Consider the following 22464-nt stretch of genomic DNA (forward strand, 5'->3'; position numbering starts at 1 on the left):
CTTGTCTTCTATGATTTCTTCTATTATTTCCTGTAATTCCTGACATCCAACAAAAACAACAACAACTTCCACATAATTCAGCTCGAAACCAAGCAATTATCCAATAATATCAACACAAATTACGTGCACAAAAGGCACTTATCAAATTCCCCCAAACTTAAATGTTTGCTAGTCCCGAGCAAAACCATTCAAGCCTCAAACACAAAACACTAACTATTCCACTCAACAAATCAAGTCCAACCAAGAAATACTATGAAACAATGACCTTAGCAAAATATTCAGAAAATTTAATCCAATCATATCAAACTATCATTTTTCAAACACAAGCTAGTGACCTCCAAAACTTACAAATCCCGCAACTCACGTGCAAAATACTCTTATCTAACTCAATTCACACATTCATAGATCAGGAGGACTTTAACAGGTGAAAGGATCAAACACAGGATAATTACTTTTGAAACACACGCAAAAATCAGGTTATTTCACAAAAGAAACTTGTGTGCGTGTTTCGGTCAAAAATTCATATTCATTAAGAGTGTCAATCAATCATCCATAGGCTAGATTCTCGCAACCCTTCTTCACTAGTATATTGGGCAACTGAGATTCGGTCAATAGGACTTAATTAGCTTATAATGTAAGGTCTGGATCATGGCTACAAATGAAGGATAAGAATTCAAATAAAGGAGTAATTCATATTTCTATGTTTAATCTAATTTCAACTCCTTTTTTCATTTACAATTTCACACTATTTCAATCCACTTCATTTCTCAAATATTTGTTTTTTCACAACTCTTTCATAACTCTTCTTTTCAGAATTTTTTCAACTCTCTACCACATTTTTTTTTCTTCTTTCCTACTACCTCTTTTCATTTTTTTCTTTTCAATTCACCATCACACCATTCCATTTTCACAAAAATATCAACTAGGAGCATATAACAATTTAGCATTCAAATTACTCCCTTAAAGGTAGGAATTAGTGTATAGGCTATTTAGATAGTCAATGTAGGACCTTGAAATAATTACGAATGGGGGTATAATCACACGTTTACATGCATGCCATTCGATTTTCAGATAAAGCTCAAACAAGGTACTATGGATAAAATTAATAAGGTAGCTTGAAAGGCTCAAACGAATTCAGAAAAAAAATGCCTAAATCATCCCTAATCTCAGTATTGCCCGTATTGCGCCTCAAAGGGTGTCCGAACTAGTTCTAGACAATCTCAATTCACAAGTAAATCACACAAATTTTAACCAGTGCAGAAAAGAAATAATCATTAACAGAAAACGATGATTTTCAACTCAGATCACGTACCTAAAGTACTCATGTATATCTTGTGAAAGCTCGAAGGGCAACTAAGGATACAATACTTCCAATAAAAATCAAGCCCAAAGATCTCAAGAATTGCCTCATTCACTTCTATGTTTGTATGTTTTAATTCAGACTTAAGCAAAAGCACAGAATGTATAGGGATTCATTCATCTCAGTGGTTTACCGATAAAAATTCTTTTAGTTCAATCATGGAGTAAAGCTAAAAAAAATCATTTGCATCATTGGCCAATGTATTTTCATTTCTTTCATGGTTTCTTGGATGTAACTCACATTCACTCAACAATTCACCCTTTCACAACCTCACAAACTAATCCAATCTCGCAAATGCATCCCACCACTACACAATACAGAAGACTGAACACAATAAACAAAAACAAACTAAAACAAAACACACAAAAAGGAATAAAAACAAATTCAACACTTTGGAATTACAAAGAAAAATCCCCCCAAACTTGGTACAATCAGTGTCCTCAATGATTTAAACAAGAAAGAAATAGGACATGTACCGCAAAAGACGACCGTCAGTGGTCGTCGCTGTCATCACTCATATCGTGACTATCAACAGCAGGTGTCGGGTTTGAAGTACCAAAAGTAGGTGGCCACTGAGGATAAGGGGGAAAAGGATGAGCCAAACTCGCCGCTTGAGGAAATTGGTGGCTTAATGCACCAGTGAATCTCATCATGTAATCTATGAAAACGTCATGTCTTTGCTGAAAGTGATGGAATTCTTGACGATGTTGGCGCAAACCTTCCTCAATGGATGTAACCCGCGCTTCCAAAGAAGGAGGCGTCGCAGACTGTGATGCAGAAGCTCGACTAGCAGCAGCTCGCGCATTGAAAGATCTTCTAGCCGCACGTTATCTTTGTTCACTAGCATATTGGTGGCGAGAGGACGAAGAACCACCAGGTATGAGAGTCGTGGGCTTCAACAACTCTTCAGTCGGGCTCCAATCAACCCCCACTTCTTCACACAAATCAGTAATAATGGAAGGCAAAGCAAGGCCCCCCCTTGATCGACCAGTAAACACATTTTGAATCGTCTCTTGACAGATACGGCCCAAATCCATAGCCATTCCTTCCACGATGCAATAAACAAGAATCACCCTTTCACATGTGACCTCATGATCATGGTCTGTGGGCTTCAGTCGAGCACAGACAAGAGCGTACCATCTCTTGGCATCACTTTTCAAATCAACCTTTCGCAAATTGGAAGGTTTAAAATCACTTCCCAATCTCCACACAGCTCCCTCGACACAGATAGATTGGATAATAGCATCATAATCAATGTCCCCAGATCGATATGCCACATACTCATCATTGTCTATTGGCGGAATCTGAAAGAGAGTATTAATTGCAACCGAATCAAACGGTACCATGTGTCCTCTGACTAATACTTTGAAGTCAACGTGTTTAACTTTTAGATTGGCATAGAACTCTCGCACCACTGAAATTACAGCTTCTTGAGGCTGCTTAACAAATTGAAGCCATTGACGCTGTATCGCCTCATCCCCGACATTGCTTCTAATAATTCCATTTGGCTCAAAACCAACGGTAGTGTCAAATCCTCTCTCAGGCAAAATATTCTTAGAAAGCAACTCTTGATAATTTGCTTCGGCCGTTGGATTCCAAAAACGATGATTATCAAAATCAGGGGTGGAAGATGAAGATTCCCCCAACTTCGTTTTCTTCTTAGGAGCCATAAATCAAACACTTGGCAGGCACAATATGAACTTGCAATTCACAAGAACAATTCAACAATCTTGATACCCACAACTAATAATTCCAGTCACACCACCTCTACACTTCAATGTAACAACTACGACAATCAATTCACCCCCCGCAATGACAAATCCACTCCAAAAGCTCCTTCCAATTCAAGAACCCAATAAACAGAAAAGTGGGCACACACGTGAACAGAGAACTTACCACTGGAGCAAGAGAAAACTCCACAATAACCCAGAAAAGTATAGCCTTGCACCAAGCTTGATGCCCCACCCTTGAACGAGAAATTAGAGATTAGAGGAAACGAAAATTTAGAAGGTAAAGAGGACGAATTGAGAGAAAAGAACAAAAATACAGAGATAAAAGGGGGAAAAAATTACAATAGAGGAAGAGATGGAGAAAAAACGGCATTTTGGAGAGAAAAAGAGTTGGAAGAAAAGGAAATATAAGGTAAAAATAGAAAAGGGAATGAGAGAAAGAAGGGAAGAAATCGGGCAATAAGTTCAGTCGAGGCGGGTACGTGTCAGGTAAGGCGGGCGCGCATAGTGCACTGCTCATGTTCTTTTTATTCGTAAATCGACGCGCGGGCGCACACCAGTGACCAGCGCCCGTGCATAGCACTCTATAGAACTGCACTTGTGTTCATTATTTTCAGGCGCGGGCGCGCCTAAAGTGAAGCGGGCGCACATAGTGCACTGTAAATAACTTTGAGATTGACATTTCTTCACGCGCGGGCGCGCCATAGGAGAGGCGGGCGCGCATAACCGTCTGGACCAGTTATTCAGTTGTTATTTTCGGGACACGCGGGCGCGCGTGACATTTTGGAAATGGTTCCTGAAAATGAAATAAATGAAGAAAAAAATAACTAACAAGAAAATGACAAAATGCAAAGCAGAAACCGAAAAGACAAAATTAAAACTAAAAGGACAAATGGGTTGCCTCCCATTTAGCGCTTGTTTTATAGTCCTCAGCCGGACTTGCACCAGTTTTAAGCCGGGTCTGTGAGGAGAGTACTCTCAGTACTTCGTACTTCAGTACCATAATAATGTTTCACCCTTTGCCCGTTCACTTTGAATATTCTTCCATCTGTACATCGCAGCTCAATCGCACCGTGCGGATATACCTTCTCCACCATAAATGGTCCAGACCATCTGGACATCAATTTTTCTGGAAATAATTTTAGATGGGAGTTAAATAACAATACTTTCTGACCTGGTTCGCATTCGCGAGATACAATGTTCTTATCATGCCACTTCTTTGTTTGCTCCTTGTAGATCTTGGCATTCTCATATGCATCATTTCGAAACTCGTCCAATTCTGTCAATTGTAATTTACGTAACTCCCCCGATGCTTCGATATCCATATTCATCTTCTTGACCGCCCAAAATGCTTTATGCTCTAACTCCAAGAGCAAATGACATGCCTTACCAAACACCAACCTATACGGTGACATCCCAATCGGTGTTTTAAACGCAGTGGGATATGCCCATAATGCGTCATCCAGCTTGAGTGCCCAATCTTTTCTATTCGTCTTCACCGTCTTCTCTAATACTTGCTTGATTTCTCGGTTAAAAATTTCCGCTTGACCATTGGTTTGCGGATGATATGCACACGCCACCTTATGCCTGACACCATACTTAGCGAGCAAGGTATTAAAAATTTTATTACAAAAGTGCATACCTTCATCACTGATTATTGCTCATGATGTCCCAAACCGTGTAAAAATGTTCTTTTTCAAAAATTTTACTACAACACGAGCATCATTAGTAGAGGTGGCAATTGCTTCCACCCATTTCGACACATAATCCACTGCTAATAGGATATAAGTGTAGCCAAAAGAAGGGGGAAAAGGACCCATAAAATCAATACCCCACACATCAAATAATTCAACTTCTAAAATGTTTGTGAGGGGTAATTCATGCTTTCTAGAAATATTTCCCGTTCTCTGGCACTTATCACATGATTTCACTAAGGTATAACTATATTTAAATAACGTAGGCCAATAAAAACCAGATTGTAATACCTTAGCGGCAGTTCGGGTGGCTCCAAAATGTCCTCCATAGGGAGAGGAATGGCATTGTTCCAAAATTTCAGCTGCCTCTTGCCCCGCCACACATCGTCTAATCACTTGATCAGCACAACGTTTGAAAACATAGGGATCATCCCATAAGTAGAACTTAACGTCATGGAAAAACTTCTTCTTTTGATGTCGCATAAGACAAAAAATTCGCTATCTCAGCAAACCAAGGGGTATAGGAACTTACCTCAAAGATCTGTTCATCCGGAAACAGTTTCTTTATGCTTTCCTCCTCCTTCACGTTCTCTAACTCCAATCTCGATAAGTGATCTGCAACTTGATTTTCAATTCCCTTCTTATCCTTGATTTCAAATTCAAACTCTTGTAACAGTAGGATCCACCTTATCAAGAGTGGCTTAGCGTCCTTTTTGGCAAACAAGTAGCGAATCGCTGCATGGTCAGTATAAACAACTACTTTAGTACCAATTAAATATGGACGGAATTTATCAAAAGCAAAAACTACTGCAAGCATCTCTTTTTCTGTAGTAGTGTAGTTTTGCTGGGCGGCATCCATGGTGCGGCTGGCATAATATATGGCTCTGAAAATCTTATCTCTCCTCTGGCCTAATACAGCGCCCACTGCATAGTCACTAGCATCACACATAAGCTCAAAGGGCTCCTTCCAATCCGGTGCAATCATGATGAGTGTTGTGGTCAACGCCGTCTTGATCTTTTCAAAGTCCTGCAAACAATCATCATCAAAAATGAATGTAGAATCTTTTTCAAGTAATTTACACAGGGGTTTTGTGATTTTAGAAAAATCCTTGATGAAACGCCGATAAAACCCTGCATGGCCTAAAAAATTTCTGATGCCCTTTATGTTCTTCGGAGGTGGAAGCTTCTCAATTGCAACCACTTTAGCTCGATCCACCTCTAATCCATTGGATGACACTTTATGTCCAAGGATAATGTCCTCTTGAACCATAAAGTGGCATTTTTCCCAATTTAGCACTAAATTCTTTTCCTGGCACCTCTGCAAAACAAGAGACAAATTATGCAAGCAATGATCAAAAGAGGTACCAAATACGGAAAAGTCATCCATAAAAACTTCCATCACGTCCTCCACCATATCTGCAAAAATCGCCATCATACACCGCTGAAAAGTTGCAGGTGCATTACACAATCCAAAAGCATCCTCCTGAAAGCAAACGTGCCATAGGGACACGTAAAAGTAGTCTTCTCCTGATCCTCTGGTGCTATAGCAATTTGATTATAACCTGAATAACCATCTAAGAAGTAGTAATAGCAATAACCAGAAAGTATATCAAGCATTTGATCAATGAAAGGAAGTGGAAAATGATCCTTACGAGTAGCTTTGTTCAACTTCTTATAGTCTATACAAAGTCGCCAGCCAGTTACTGTACGTGTGGAGATTAAATCATTATTTTCGTTTTTAACTACAGTAATCCCACCCTTCTTAGGCACCACTTGAACCGGAGATACCCAACTACTATCAGAAATAGCATAAATCACTCCCGCATTCAACAACTTTAAAACTTTTTTCTTAACTACCTCTTTCATGGCAGGATTCAACCGCCTCTGATGATCAACATAAGGAGTATAAGACTCTTCCATCAAAATTTTATGCATGAAAATTGTTGGACTAATACCCTTAATGTCAGAAATTGACCACCCTAAAGCAGTTTTAAATTTTCTCAGAACTCGCAACAATTTATCTTTTTCTACAGCAGACAAATGAGCAGATATAATAACAGGACAAGTAGAATTTTCACCAAGGAATTCATAACATAGGTGCGCAGGCAATGCTTTCAGATCATGAGTTTCAGGAGATACCTCAGGTGCACTATTTTCCAATGCATCAGATTCCTTAGAACTCACCATTTTTTATTTCGGAGCGCTGTCTAGGAATACTTTTTGTTCATGTAACTCCCAATATTCTTCCCTATCAACCACCTCGTCCGCCACCAAACACCTTTCTAGTGGGTCAGTACTTCCTGCACATGAAAAGGAATTATGAGAATTAACAATTTCAATGCTCTTGCATGTACTCACCTCGCTTGGCCCCCTCATGGTATGATAAATGTTGAAAATCACAGCTTCACCACCAACGCGAAGTGTGAGCTCTCCTTTATGGACATCGATCAGTGCGCGTGCAGTAGCTAGAAAGGGTCGTCCAAAGATCAAAGGAGTTTCTTCATCTTCATCCATGTCTAAAATTACGAAATCTGCGGGAAATATGAATTTGTCGACCTTCACCAAAACATCCTCTACAATACCTCGAGGATATGTGAGACTCCGATCAGCCAACTGTAAAGTGATGGTGGTTGCCCTGACTTCTCCAAGCTCTAAAGTCCTGTAGACAGAAAAAGGCATCAAATTAATACTTGCTCCTAAATCACATAAAGCTCGATTAACTTTAGAACCACCAATAAAACAAGGGATAGTAAAACTCCCTGGATTCTTAAGCTTTTGTGGCAATTTTTTCTGCAGGATTGCACTACACTCTTCTGTCAAATTCACCACTTCATTGTCTTGCAATCTCTTCTTCTTGGACATTACATCTTTGATGAACTTTGCATAGTTAGGCATTTGTTCCAAGGCATCTGCAAATGGAATATTGATGTGTATCTTTTAAAGATATCTATAAACTTGGAAAATTGCTCATCAAGTGCCTTCTTCTTAAATCGCTGTGGGTATGGAAGTTGTGGCTTGTACATCGGTTTAGATTCAGATTCCTTCTTGGGATCTTCAACCACAATTTCTTCAGCCACTGGTTCTTCTACTTATTTTTCTCTGCACTTCTCTTCAGCTTCTAACTTCTTCCCACTTCTTAACTCAACTGCTTTGCATTGCTCTTTTGGATTCACTTCAGTATTGCTGGGAAACTGCCCTCTGTTTTGATCCTTCAAAGCATGTGCAAGCTATCCAATCTATGTCTCCATGGATTTTATCATAGCTCCCAAATTGCACATGTGTGTCTCCATGCTGTCCATTCGAGTTTCAGTCCTCGACATCCGCTTGTTAGATTCAGTAACAAATGTAGACACCACATCCTCCAACGATGCTTTACCTTTCCCTTGATTTGTATTGAATCCCGGAGGGGGTTTCAACACATTCTTGTTGTTGGCATAAGAAAAGTTTTCATGGTTACGTAAACCAGGATGATAAGTATTAGGAGGAGGGTTACCTCGATAGTTTCCATAGCCTCTGGGATTGAAATATTGAGCTTCCTCAGGTGGATGAGATTCTTCTATGGCAACTGATACACCTGCAGGTTCTGCGATATTCACCTTGTTCAGAGAAGCAACTTGTGTACTCAACGCAGATAACTATGCAGTAATGGATGTAAGAGGATCCACACTGTACACTCCCTTCTTGACTCCCGTACGTTCAGATGTCCATTGATAACTATCGATAGTCATCTGTTACAGCATATCATAAGCCTGAACGGGGTCCTTGGCAAATATGGTACCTCCAGCAGCAGAGTCCACCGACATTCTTGTATGCGTATTTAATCCATTGTAGAAAAACTCTATTTCTTCCCAATCTGCAATATTATGATTAGGACAATGCCTTAAAAAATCTTTGTACCTTTCCCATGCCTCATATAGCTGTTCTGAATCATGCTGTTGAAAGGCACTGATCTCAATCCTCAGCTGGGTTGCTTTGGATGGTGGAAAGAATTTCTATAAGAATTTCACAGCCATGCCTTCCCAAGTTGTTATGCATCCTAGCGGCAATGCCTGCAGCCAACTCCATGCCTTGTCCCTGAGAGAAAAAGGAAACAAACGTAAGCGTATTGTATCCTCAAAAACACCATTTATTTTAACAGTATCAGTAATCTCTAGAAAAGTGCGCAAGTGTAAATGAGGATCAGCAGTGGCAGTTCCATTGAATTGGTTCTGCTGAACCATGTTATTTAATGACGGCTTCAACTCAAAGTTGTTGGCATTTATTGTCCCTCGAGCGATTCCAGAATAGTGAGCCTGTATCGTCGGCCTGAAATGATCTCTAATTGGCACCAAGGGAAATTCAATAACATTTTCTTCAGCCATGTTAAGTTGTTCTTCTCTCCTAGCTCTTATCAAAGCTCGTGCAGGTCGTTCAATCTCTGGATCAAAGAGCAAAGAATTCGCACTTTGAGATCTTTGCATAAACTGCAATTAAGAACAATAGCAATTTATTAGTACTTAAATTAAAATAAAGAAAACTCTAAATTAAAACTTCGACTAATTGGTAACAAGATTAAAAAATAATCAAAATTACTCCCCGGCAACGGCGCCAAAAACTTGTTGTGAAAAATACTCGCAAGCGTACGAGTGTCAAGTTTTAGTAAAGTGAAAGAGAGAGTGTCGATCCCACAAGGAATAATTTGAAAATATTCAATACTTGTAATTAAAATAGTCTTAATTTTATTTAGAAAATTAAACTTTAGAGGGGTTTATGACAAATTAAATAAATAGAGAAAATTGAAAAGCGCGCACAAACACAATCCTTTAGAGATTATCAATCAGAGAAAAATAGTCTAGAGGTTTGATTTCACCTGGTCTCAACAATATTCAATCCCAATCAATCTATTTTCATGAATTCATTTAAATTAATAACCAAGAACACATAGATAATACTATTTCCCTCCCGAGTATCAAATAGAATGTATCAATTACAGATCGATTTCAATATCCCTATAAAAAATCTACTGGTAATGATATGTGTGAAACAATGTTCTTTTTAGGTTCTGTTAAAGTTATAAGCTCTCCCGAGTCATATAAACAATTAAAAGTGTGAATTCTATTGATCCTATTCTAAATCCCCTTTCCCGAGTGCCGGATTCTGAATAAATATTATGGCCAGTAAATTGAAAAGACTATCAAACCTAGAATCACAATTAATTTAGAAGAACTCAATTCATTAAAATCAAAAATTCATAAATATGTCTTGACCAGGCTACATCGACCTCTAGACTTAAAAAGTTTAGTTCATAATAAAATTCATAGCAACATAAATCATGTTCAGAAATTCAAACATAATTCAATCTCAAAAATAATAAATAAAGTAAAGATAACAAATTCGAAGTCTTTCTTGAAAGAGTGGGTTCCCAGTTAGCCAACTTGTGGCTAAGGGCTTTTATGACTCTATGTAAAACAATCTTTTGTTTAATATAATTTACACTTTTATAATGGCATTGACTTTATCTTTCTTCATATTGTTATATTATGATATATTATTGTTGTTTTGATAAAGACCTTGATATACTATAGTATATGTAAGATGTGGTAGAACATGGGGATGGCTATCATGAAACACATCTTATAGTCACTGTATATTCTAAACAGTTCTTAGTCAATTGAGCCGTCCGCAAATAAGGATAAGGATCGCTCGAGATTGAGACTAGCATTTGCGATGCCGAGTACCACGTTTCATTGATATGGAACATAGAGATGTTCAAAGCATGCAAATGGATATTCATATGATGAATGATCGAACTACCCTATTCGGACTTTCCAAGTGGTTATCACTTATCGAGTGGATAAAGTCTGCGGTTTTGGTTGTACACCATTAGTCCTTATTACTTGAAATATCATTGAGACTCTATATGGTAGTACTGTACTTTGACTCGTTTACCGACTCTATTGGGGTCATCAGATGTCGGGATTGGGTACAGTTACGACACATATAGGAGTCGATGCTATGTTGTCAAGGATTCACCACATACTTGCGAGTGTGGATATCCTATAAAATCTGAGGAGATATTAGTGTGACGAATCTCTCGCCAGAGTACATGATGTGTTTTAGGTTAATGGGTTTTCCTAGTAACACATGCGATGTCACTAATAGATCTCCAAGATATTATGCATAGTTATCGAATCTCGAACAACTCACGATATACCAATGGTTTTTGATTCGATCGGGATATATGGATGAAGGGACCGTAGTGTACGCTAACCAAAATCTACTGGTTCTTGTAGGCACTATCAGTAATACCTAGGGAATCATGGGGTGATGTTGCTAGGCGCTCTTACCATGATTCGATGGGTAAGTCGAAAATTGTTGTTCCGAGTCACAAGGAGTTATGAGCCCACGGCTAGCTGTATTCCTGAACCATTGAGGGTTACACAAGTAATGGATTACTAAAACCCCGTAGAGATAGTTAAATTTAAAGAGTTAAATTTAATGAAAGAGAAGTTGGACTTCTTAACTAAAGGGAGTGAGATTTCCTAAAATGACATAGGGATGGGCATTTTTGGAAATCACTGAATTCGGATTCAGAAAAATTATCTTGACTCTAAAAGATGCAGAAATGGTTTCTGTGCACATTGGTGAAATCAGTTTATCAATCGGAGTCACGATGAATTTTATATTAATTTCTATAACAACAGGCTTGGCTTGTTGGACTTAAGTTATGGATTGTGGGCTTTAAGGAGTTAGAGTCCTGATACAATTATAACTAGAAATTATCTATAAATATACTGTAGTGTTCGAAAATTCCATAAGATTTTCAGTCTTGCAATTTTCGAATTTCAGCCTATATTATTCAAGGGGATTTTCGAAATCCTCTGTCCCTTTTGGAGAAAATTCGGGTTGTGATTTTTGTGAAAAATTACAATCTGAATTAACAGATCATATCTGTTTATTCTCTACGCAAACTTCTGATTGATTTCTAGTGCAGTCAATCAGAGGGTTTTGTTTTCTATTCGTGGACTTGATTGAAGAAACGTTCATTCATCAGTTCCTGGGATATACAACAAGAGCAGATTAAATTCTGTTGGTGTCCATAATCTCGCTTCGAGATTTTAAGGTAAAATATTTAATAGTGATTATTTGTTTTACTTACACAAATTTAATCGTAAAGTTTTGATACCCATATATGGAATAGTTCCATATTAATAAAATAAATTTTTAAACTTCCGCTGCATCGGGTATCAATTCTAATTGATCTGAAAATAGTTTTCCAACAGTGATATCAGAGCCAGGTTGCTCAGATCAAACAATTAAATTAATCGATTGTACAAAATTTTTAAGCCTCGGTTTTTTTGAAACAAAACAAAAATTTAAAATTAAATTTTAATGGGCAAATCGGGCAGGGAGCATCGCTTCCCAAGGGGCAGCGATCGTCGCTGCCCAGCCCGGGCCCCTTTTTGGGGCGCGGGCTGCCCGGGATTGTCCCGTGCAGCCCGGAAAAATTATTTTTTAATTTTTAATTAAAATTTTAATTTTTGAAATTCTAGTTTTTGATCCGATCGAAAATTGTTTTTGATTGGTTCACGAGGCATCGGATCGAATTGTTTGAGTCCGAAAATTTTAAAATTGATTTTTGGATAAATTTGAATTTTTAGAAAATTTATAAATTTTATCCGTTAAAATTAAATTTTATAAAATTAATTATTTTGGTACAATTGATGATAAGATATGATCTTATGGATGGATAAGATAAAATATGATTTTATCTTTTAAATTATGATGCCTTTGCATGTTTATCCAATTATTTAATTATTGAATTAATTAATGGATAAAGGATGATCGATTGCCATGACCAATGTTTTAGGTGTATGTTAGGTGATTTACATTTGTCTTATTGTTGTTGGTGTTTATTAATGGGCTTGGTTTATAGCCCAATATGATTGTCATATGTAATAAAAGTGGGCCTGGTTTATGGCACGTTCCCACCCCTAAAAATGTATCCCATATTTGTCATCGAAATTTATTGTAAATTTATTAGACTTAGTGGGAGACAAAGATTTGAAGAAATGGTGGGCCCAGCAGACAATGAAGACCGAAAAAATGTAAATTGGAAGCACAATGTAATAGGATTGCATTGCATACTTACATATCACCTAGGATTTGACTTAGACTCGTGATTGGCAACCACGGGTCGATTAGTTAATGGGATCGATCATCCTTAAATAATATATGATATTATTGATGTATGCATGTTTAGACTAAATTGTATGAATCCCGCAAGCATACATAAATTGCATGATGAGACAAATTTTCAAAATAAAAAATCCCTCATTTTAAATATGATTTAAAATTGATATCAAGATTAATAAAAAGGGAATTTAAATATTGTTTAAATATTCCTACCTTCCATCAACGATCAATGTATGAGATGCTACCCGCGGATACGGTCCGACTCATATTATTGGGGGGGGCCCGTTCGTCGGAAAGCTGTACATTGGATCGACACATGTTGTAAGTTGGGTGGAACTCCCATGGGATTGGCTCATATTATTGGGGATCCACATGGCGACCGTCCATCACAACTTAATATTGATGGGTTATCTTGACATGTCACAATAAACGGCGTCATATTATTGGGCCCTTATTGGACATGAGGTAAAAACATGGGGGTTACTTTGGAAGTAATTGGGATCTACCTTTTGAAAATTATGGTTGGCTGATATTATTCGGGATCATGATTTGTCAATTGGACTCCATGTTCTCACTAAGGAAAATAGTTTCCTATTTTCACTAGAGGGTAGTGAAATCGTTAAAATAGTGGGAGTGTAATTCATAAAATAAAATTCGCCATATTTTATGTCTTAGTAAATTAATTAAACAAATCACTGATTATTGTATGTTTCCTCTTCAGTATTATATTACGATGAATCCACGCAATCCACTGTTTTCAATTCTCGAACAAAACAAATTGACTGGCGCAAACTATACGGAATGGTTTCGTAAGTTGAAAATTATTCTAAACTCGGAGAAAATTTTCTACGTGTTAGAAAAGAATCCTCCAAAGGAAGCACCGGCTAATATAAGTCCGAAAGAATTGGCAAAACTTGATCAATGGTGGGACCATGATATCAAGGCTAAATTCTATATGCAAGCTTCAATGTCTGATGAACTCCAGAGGCGATTTGAGGATGTCGTGAATGCTGCTGACATACACGTGCACCTCAAGGAACTTTTTGGAGCTCAGTCAAGGTCGGAGAGGTATGCCACCGTCAGAGAGCTCATGACGAGCCGCATGCGAGATGGGACTTTGGCCCGTGAGCATGGGGTGCACATGATTGGGCTCATTGAAAAGTTGGTAACACTCGACTTGACTTTGGAGCATGAACTTAGCGCGGACTTGTTGCTTCTATCACTTCCTTCATCCTTTGACGGTTTTGTGATGAACTTCATTATGAACAAGATAGAGGCCACCCTTGAAGAGATGGTCAATATGCTTGTCACATATGAAGCCACACTAAAGAAGGATAAATCGGTACTCTTGGTTGGCTCCTCTTCTAACTCTAAGAAAGGACCAAGTGGAAAGGGTAAGAAACGTTCTGCCCTGCCCAAGAAGATTGTACCAAATAAGAAGGGAAAGTCCAAGGCTTCAATTGGAATAAAACATGAAAACGTTTGCCATTACTGCAAGAAACCCGGTCATTGGAAACGTAACTGCAAGGAATACCTCGAACAGTTGCGAACTGCAAAGGTTATGTTTTACATTGAAATAAATTTTTCGCTTAATACTTCTTCTTGGGTATTGGATACCGGATGTGGATCTCACATCTGCAATGATTTGCAGATGATGACAAGAAGTCGTAAGCTAAGGATGGGTGAGACCCAGCTAAGGCTCGGGAATGGTTCTAGAGTCAAAGCCAAAGCTATAGGAGACATTTATTTAGTTTTGCAGAACAATTTTAAGTTATTTTTGAGAGATGTTTTATATGTTCCGGATTTGGTCAAAAACATTATATCTATTTCTATGCTTGATAGAGATGGTTTTTCTTGCAATTTTGTGAATGAGATTTGCAATATTTACAAGAATGAATGTTTGATTGAAAATGGACAACTTGAAAACGATCTATATAGCTTAAAATTAAATGACGTTCCAATTAATTATGTTAATAAACCGGTAACAACAATTAAAAGGAAGGACGATATTCAAAACCCGGCAAACCTTTGGCATGCTAGGCTAGGTCATATATCCTCAAGGAGGATGAACAAGCTAGTGGGAGAGGGCATGTTTGATATGTCTGATATTAACTCTCTACCTACTTGTGAGTCCTGCCTAAAGGGAAAAATGACTAAATCTCCTTTCAAAGGAAAACCTGAGCGTAGTCAAAATCTGTTGGATTTGATCCATACAGATGTTTGCGGTCCATTTAGGATTGGTACTAAATGTGGCAACACCTACTTCATTACCTTTACTGATGATCATTCTAGGTATGATTATTTATATTTAATGAAATATAAGTCTGAAGCATTTGAAAAGTTCAAAGAATTCAAGGCTGAAGTAGAAAACAAACTAGGTAAAAGTATTAAGGAACTTCGATCGGATCGAGGTGGAGAATACTTAAGTACCGAGTTTTTGGACTATCTAAAAGAGAATGGAATTCTCTCTCAGTGGACTCCTCCTATGACATCTCAGCTTAATGGTGTTTCGGAGCGTCGCAATCGAACTTTGTTGGACATGGTTCGATCCATGATGAGCTTCACTGAGCTCCCACCTTCGTTTTGGGGCTATGCGCTTGAAACGGCGGTATTGTTGTTAAACAACGTCCACACTAAAGCAGTAAATTAAACACCATACGAGTTATGGAATGGCAAAGCTCCTAAGTATTCGTACTTGAGGATTTGGGGATGTCCTGCTTACGTGAAGCAGACAGTGGGAGATAAATTGGTTAGTCGATCCACTTTATGTTATTTTGTAGGGTATCCGAAGAATTCAATCGGATATTATTTCTATCATCCTGCAAAAACAAAAGTGTTTGTTTCAAGGAATGCCACCTTCTTGGAAAGGAGTTCTTATTGGATAAGAAAGGCAAGATGATGGAACTCGAAGAAATTCGAGAAGAACCCGAGATACAACATAGCGATCCTACACCTCAAGAATCATCACAAGACACGCCTATTACTAGGAGATCCGAGAGGACTTCTAGGCCTCCTATTAGATATGGTCTTCTTCTTGAAGGGGATCAAAGTGAACCCGTCATTGGATGTGATCCAAGAAACTTCAAGGAAGCAATTTCTGATGCGGATTCGAATTTATGGCTTAAAGCTATGCAATCGGAAATAGACTCGATGCATTCTAACCAAGTTTGGTCTTTAGTAGATCCTCCCGATGGAATTGTTCCAATTGGGTGCAAATGGATCTACAAGAGAAAGCTTGGGCCTGATGGAAAGGTATTGACCTACAAGGCACGATTGGTGGCAAAAGGTTATACTCAAAGACAAGGAGTTGACTATGATGAAACCTTTTCACCAGTCGCAATGTTCAAGTCCATAAGAATCCTTATTGCCATAGCAGCATGGTATGACTATGAGATATGGCAAATGGATGTAAAGACTGCATTTCTTAATGGAAACATTAAGGAAGAGATCTATATGACGCAGCCTGAGGGATACACATCCATGGGAAGCGATCATAAGGTATGCAAGCTTCAGAGATCAATCTATGGTCTCAAACAAGCATCAAGAAGTTGGAACCAGAAATTTGATGAAACAATAAAGGATTTTGGTTTCATCAAGAACCCGGAGGAACCATGCGTGTACAAGAAAGTAGTTAAGAATGCGGTAACATTCTTAGTATTTTATGTTGATGACATCCTAATCATGGGGAATGATGTAGGGATGTTGCAGTCAACAAAGATATGGTTATCAGGTAGATTCTCGATGAAGGATTTAGGTGAGGCATCCTATATTCTAGGAATTCAGATCTATAGAGATAGATCTAAAAGAATGATATGACTCACTCAATCAACCTACATCGACACCATATTGAAAAGGTTTTCTATGGATGAGTCCAAGAGAGGACATCTACCTATGTGTCATGGAGTTTCTCTATCCAAGTATATGTGTCCCAAGACTGAAGAAGAGATAGAGAAGATGACACACGTGCCATATGCGTCAGCCATAGGTAGTATCATGTATGAGATGATATCTACCAGATCGGATGTGGCCTATGCTCTGAGCGTCACGAGCAGATACCAAGCCAATCCCGGTCAAATGCATTGGAAAGTCGTGAAGGATATTCTTAAGTACTTGCGAAGGACTAAGAATTTGTTCATGGTTTATGGAGGGAGAGAATTGAAGTTGGAAGGCTATACCGACTCTAGCTTCCAATATGACGTGGATGATTCGAAATCAACCTCTGGATTTGTATTCATGCTCAATGGCGGTGCTGTCTCTTGGAAGAGTTCCAAGCAGGACACCACAGCGGATTCCACCACTGAGGCAGAATACATTGCAGCATCAGCTGCTGCTAAAGAGGCGGTTTGGATAAGGAAATTCATCCAAGAGTTGGGTGTAATTCCTGAAGCTGTTGGTCCAGTCCCAGTGTACTGTGACAACACGGGTGCCGTTGCTCAGGCAAAGGAACCAAGGTCTCATCAGAAGTCCAAACACGTACTGATGAAATACCACATCATCCGGGAGATTGTGGAAAGAGGATACATCAGTGTCGAGAGAGTGGCCTCTACAGACAATATCGCTGATCCGCTTACTAAGCCCTTGCCAGGACCATTGTTTGACAAACATCGCGAAGCAATGGGATTACGTAGTATGACTAGTTGGCTTTAGGGCAAGTGGGAGATTGAAAGAGTGGGTGCCCGATTAGCCAACTTGTGGCTAAGGGCTTTTATGACTCTATGTAAAACAATCTTTTGTTTAATATAATTTACACTTTTATAATGGCATTGACTTTATCTTTCTTCATATTGTTATATTATGATATACTATTGTTGTTTTGATAAAGACCTTGAATATACTATAGTGTATGTAAGATGTGGTAGCACATGGGGATGGCTATCATGAAACACATCTTATAGTCACTGTATATTCTAAACAGTTCCTAGTCAATTGAGCCGTCCGCAAATAAGGATAAGGATCGCTCGAGATTGAGACTAGCATTTGCGATGCCGAGTACCACGTTTCATTGGTATGGAACATAGAGATGTTCAAAGCATGCAAATGGATATTCATATGATGAATGATCGAACTACCCTATTCGGACTTTCCAAGTGGTTATCACTTATCGAGTGGATAAATTCTGCGGTTTTGGTTGTACACCATTAGTTCTTATTACTTGAAATATCATTGAGACTCTATATGCTAGTACTGTACTTTGACTCGTTTACCGACTCTATTGGGGTCATCAGGTGTCGGGATTGGGTACAGTTACAACACATATAGGAGTCGATGCTATGTTGTCAAGGATTCACCACATACTTGCGAGTGTGGATATCCTATGCAATCTGAGGAGATATTAGTGTGACGAATCTCTGGCCAGAGTACATGATGTGTTTTAGGTTAATGGGTTTTCCTAGTAACACATGCGATGTCACTAATAGATCTCCAAGATGTTATGCATAGTTATCGAATCTCGAACAACTCTCGATATACCAATGGTTGTTGATTCGATCGGGATATATGGATGAAGGGACCGTACTGTACGCTAACCAAAATCTACTGGTTCTTGCAGGCACTATCAGTAATACCTAGGGAATCATGGGGCGATGTTGCTAGGCGCTCTTACCATGATTCGATGGGTACGTCGGAAATTGTTGTTCCGAGTCACAAGGAGTTGTGAGCCCACGGCTAGCTGTATTCCTGAATCATTGAGGGTTACACAAGTAATGGATTACTAAAACCCCGTAGAGATATTTAAATTTAAAGAGTTAAATTTAATGAAAGAGAAGTTGGACTTCTTAACTAAAGGGAGTGAGATTTCCTAAAATGACATAGGGATGGGAATTTTTGAAAATCACTAAATTCGGATTCAGAAAAATTATCTTGACTCTAAAAGATGCAGAAATGGTTTCTGTGCACATTGGTGAAATCAGTTTATCAATCGGAGTCACGATGAATTTTATATTAATTTCTATAACAACAGGCTTGGCTTGTTGGGCTTAAGTTATGGATTGTGGGCTTTAAGGAGTTAGAGTCTTAATACAATTATAACTAGAAATTATCTATAAATATACTACAGTGTTCGAAAATTCCATAAGATTTTCAGTCTTGCAATTTTCGAATTTCAGCCTATATTATTCAAGGGGATTTTCGAAATCCTCTGTCCCTTTTGGAGAAAATTCGGGTTGTGATTTTTGTGAAAAATTACAATCTGAATTAACAGATCATATCTGTTTATTCTCTACGCAAACTTCTGATTGATTTCTAGTGCAGTCAATCAGAGGGTTTTGTTTTCTATTCGTGGACCTAATTAAAGAAACGTTCATTCATCAGTTCCTGGGATATACAACAAGAGCAGATTAAATTCTGTTGGTGTCCATAATCTCGCTTCGAGATTTTAAGGTAAAATATTTAATAGTGATTATTTGTTTTACTTACACAAATTTAATCGTAAAGTTTTGATACCCATATATGGAATCGTTCCATATTAATAAAATAAATTTTTAAACTTCTGTTGCACCGGGTATCAATTCTAATTGATCTGAAAACAGCTTTCCAACATTTCTTCCGTGTCCGGTTGAAAAATCTTCGTCTTCGTTCCAAGCAACTCCAAATCTCGATCGAAACTTTAACGAATTTTCACTCAAGATTATTTTTGTGTAGTGGCCGCTTGATAGCTCTCATTAGGTCTGAAAAACCCTTAAATTCGCCCTTAAGATTCGTCCAAACACCTTCCAAAAGTATCCAAAAATTCCCAAAATTAAACACAACACTTTGTCATACAGACTACGACGTGCGGGCGCACTACAGGAGAGGCGGGCGCGCAAAGTACACTGTCTCAGACCCTTAGTAACTCAACTTCATGCGCGGGCACACCACACCAAGCGCGGGCGCGCATAGCTTCCTGTGGAAAAATTGTTGAGTTTCACTTCAGTTGACGCGCGGGCGCACCATGACAGGCGCGGGCGCGTATAGTCGTCTGTCCAGGTTTCTTCAAACTACGAACCATCTTTGCTTGCTTCACTCTTTTCTTGTCTTCTATTATTTCCTGTAATTCCTAACATCCAACAAAAACAACAACAACTTCCACATAATTCAGCTCGAAACCAAGCAATTATCCAATAATATCAACAAAAATTACGTGCACAAAAGGCACTTATCACCCTGCCAAATTGGAAGTTTGTCATTTACAAAGGTTTTGTATGATTTAGAATCGAGCATAAATTTAATGCCTTATTCTCTTGCTCAAAAATTAGGCATAGCAAATATTGAACCTGTCTCTATCTCTCTTAAATTTTCTGATGGATCTATTAAATATCCGAGAGGGGTAGTAGAGAATGTCCTAGTCAAGATAGACAAGTTGATTTATCCTGTAGATTTTGTTATTCTTGACATGGATGAGGATTGTGATGTGCATATGATTTTAGGGCGTCCTTTTATTGCTGCTAGTAGGGCCTTAATTGATGTGAAAAAAGGAGAGTTAGTGTTGAGAATGAATGATGAGCAAGTGATTTTTAATATTCTTAAGTCGGCTACTGAGAGCCCAACTTTAAAATCTTGTTGTGCTTTCAAATTTGTCGATGTGATTCATGACTATGGTGATGAATGTCTGCAGGTTCAGCTTTCCGCAGGAATTAGTCCATTGCAAAATTTCTATAGAGTTGAAGCATGCAAGTGCAGGACTGATCTTAGTTTTTTAGAAACGGTGGATAAACCACCTTGAATGTCACCACTTAAGAGGGATATAGTCGGGCTATAGACTATAAATTTAGCGCTGACTGGGAGGCAACCCAGTGCTTTGTATTTTGCTTTTTAGTTTCTTTTTGCGTAATTTTATTTTTATACCATATGATATTTTTGTTTCTTTCCCATGCCAGTTGGTCATGCCTGCCATTATATCTAGACTGATGCTACCTTACCCAACGGATACCGTCCAGGAGGAAGAGGATGAATCAAAAACTAGGGGAGTGTTATTTTTGTTTTCATTGTGCTTTTGTTCGTCTTGCATTTGTGTGTTTGTTCATGCATTCTGTTCATTGTTTCTGAATCATTGAGGGCAATGCTTTGGATAAGTAGGGGGGGGGGGGGGTAGACTAGTTTATGTTATTGTTTGTTGTGGTTTTGTTGCATTAGTAATGTTTTGTGTTTGTTTGCATCTAGTCTTTTTTTGTTGTTGTTTGTTTTGTTCTGCATGAGTAGGATTAGTCATAATAGCCAATGATGATGAAGTTTATTTGAAAAAATTGGATTTTTGAAAAAAAAATTGCTCTTGACTGGACATGAGAAACTGTAGGTTGAACAGTGAATATTTATAAGCACTTGTGTTAGACCAGTGGAGTGTAACGAAAGATTTGATGACATTTCTGTTTGTTTGACCATTGCACGATAATAGGTGGTTTGTGGATCTTGATTGTGTTCTATGAATTTTGATGAGGCTCTAGTGTACACTTATGATCTTGGGCGCACTTAGAAAAAAAAATTTTACAACTCCATCCGGGCTTGGACAATGATTGAAATCCTAATCATTGCTCCATAGCTAAGTTTGCGGGTATAATGGTGTTGATGTTCCATCCGGGCTATAGACGAGGGGATTAAAAAAAGAAAAAGATTTTTCGTATTCTAGCCAGTTATAGCTAAGTCAGCGGGTAATTATTGGGGCTAAAGCAATACCGAGTGCAAAATCCGAAGGCGTGTAATTCATTATCTCAAGGGAGGTGGGTTTAGTAAAGAGGTCGTTGGAAGGAATGGGCACTTGAAGAGTGAAACTTGCACTGATTTGTCATAGGTCGCTAAGAAGTTTTGAAATGAATTCGGTCCAAGTTGTATGAAACTGGAATGACAGTTCACACACACACGTTCATGTTAAACCGAAAGTGTATTATGAAAAGTTGAGCGTGTGTGTGACTTTGTTTTTGTGATTGAACTTATCGGAGGCTGTGCACTCTCATGAATCGTCCTTACTTATGTTTTTGTGTGCATATTATTTTTTGCATTTCTTGCTCGAGGACGAGCAAGGTTCAAGTATGAGGGTTTTGATAAATACATTTTGTATGCATTAGTTTGTGATATTTTTATTTTTATTTTGAGTGCATTCATATTGTTTTTGTGAGTTTTTATGTGTTTTATTGCATTTGTGTGAATTTCATTCTCCGGGTTCTATTTGTAGGAAAAATAGAAATTAAAAGAGTTTTGAAGAGAAGAGAAGAGAAGAAAAAAAGAAAAGAAAAAAAAGAAAAAATCTAAGAGCTAAAGAATTTGTTTGCACTCGCACAACATGTAGTGCAAACGAGCAAGAAGTAGCGCAATCGCGCGTGCAGATTTGTGAATGGCGCATGAGTTTAGCGCTGAAGGTTGCGCAATCGCGCTGTATGGAGGAAAAAAGAAATGCGTGCAAGCGAGCTTTACACCTCGCGCGCGCGCAGAAGAAAATTCCAGCAACATCGTTTGCAGGGCGCGCGCGGGTGAGCTCTTATCTCGCGCGCGCGCGAGAGGAGGTGAGAGGACTCTGTTTTGAAGAACTGCGCGTTCA

General features: G+C 38.4%; 1 non-coding gene across 1 annotated transcript; it reads left to right on the top strand.

The window, feature by feature from the left end:
* The first annotated feature begins 8642 nt into the window (after positions 1-8642).
* LOC140894038 (small nucleolar RNA R71) lies at positions 8643-8748 on the top strand. Its single transcript, XR_012153592.1, has one exon. It is a non-coding gene; the product is annotated as a small nucleolar RNA R71 (small nucleolar RNA).
* Positions 8749-22464: the final 13716 nt, after the last annotated feature.

This window comes from Henckelia pumila, chromosome 3 (assembly GCF_033568475.1).
Source record: "Henckelia pumila isolate YLH828 chromosome 3, ASM3356847v2, whole genome shotgun sequence".
NCBI lineage: Eukaryota > Viridiplantae > Streptophyta > Magnoliopsida > Lamiales > Gesneriaceae > Henckelia > Henckelia pumila.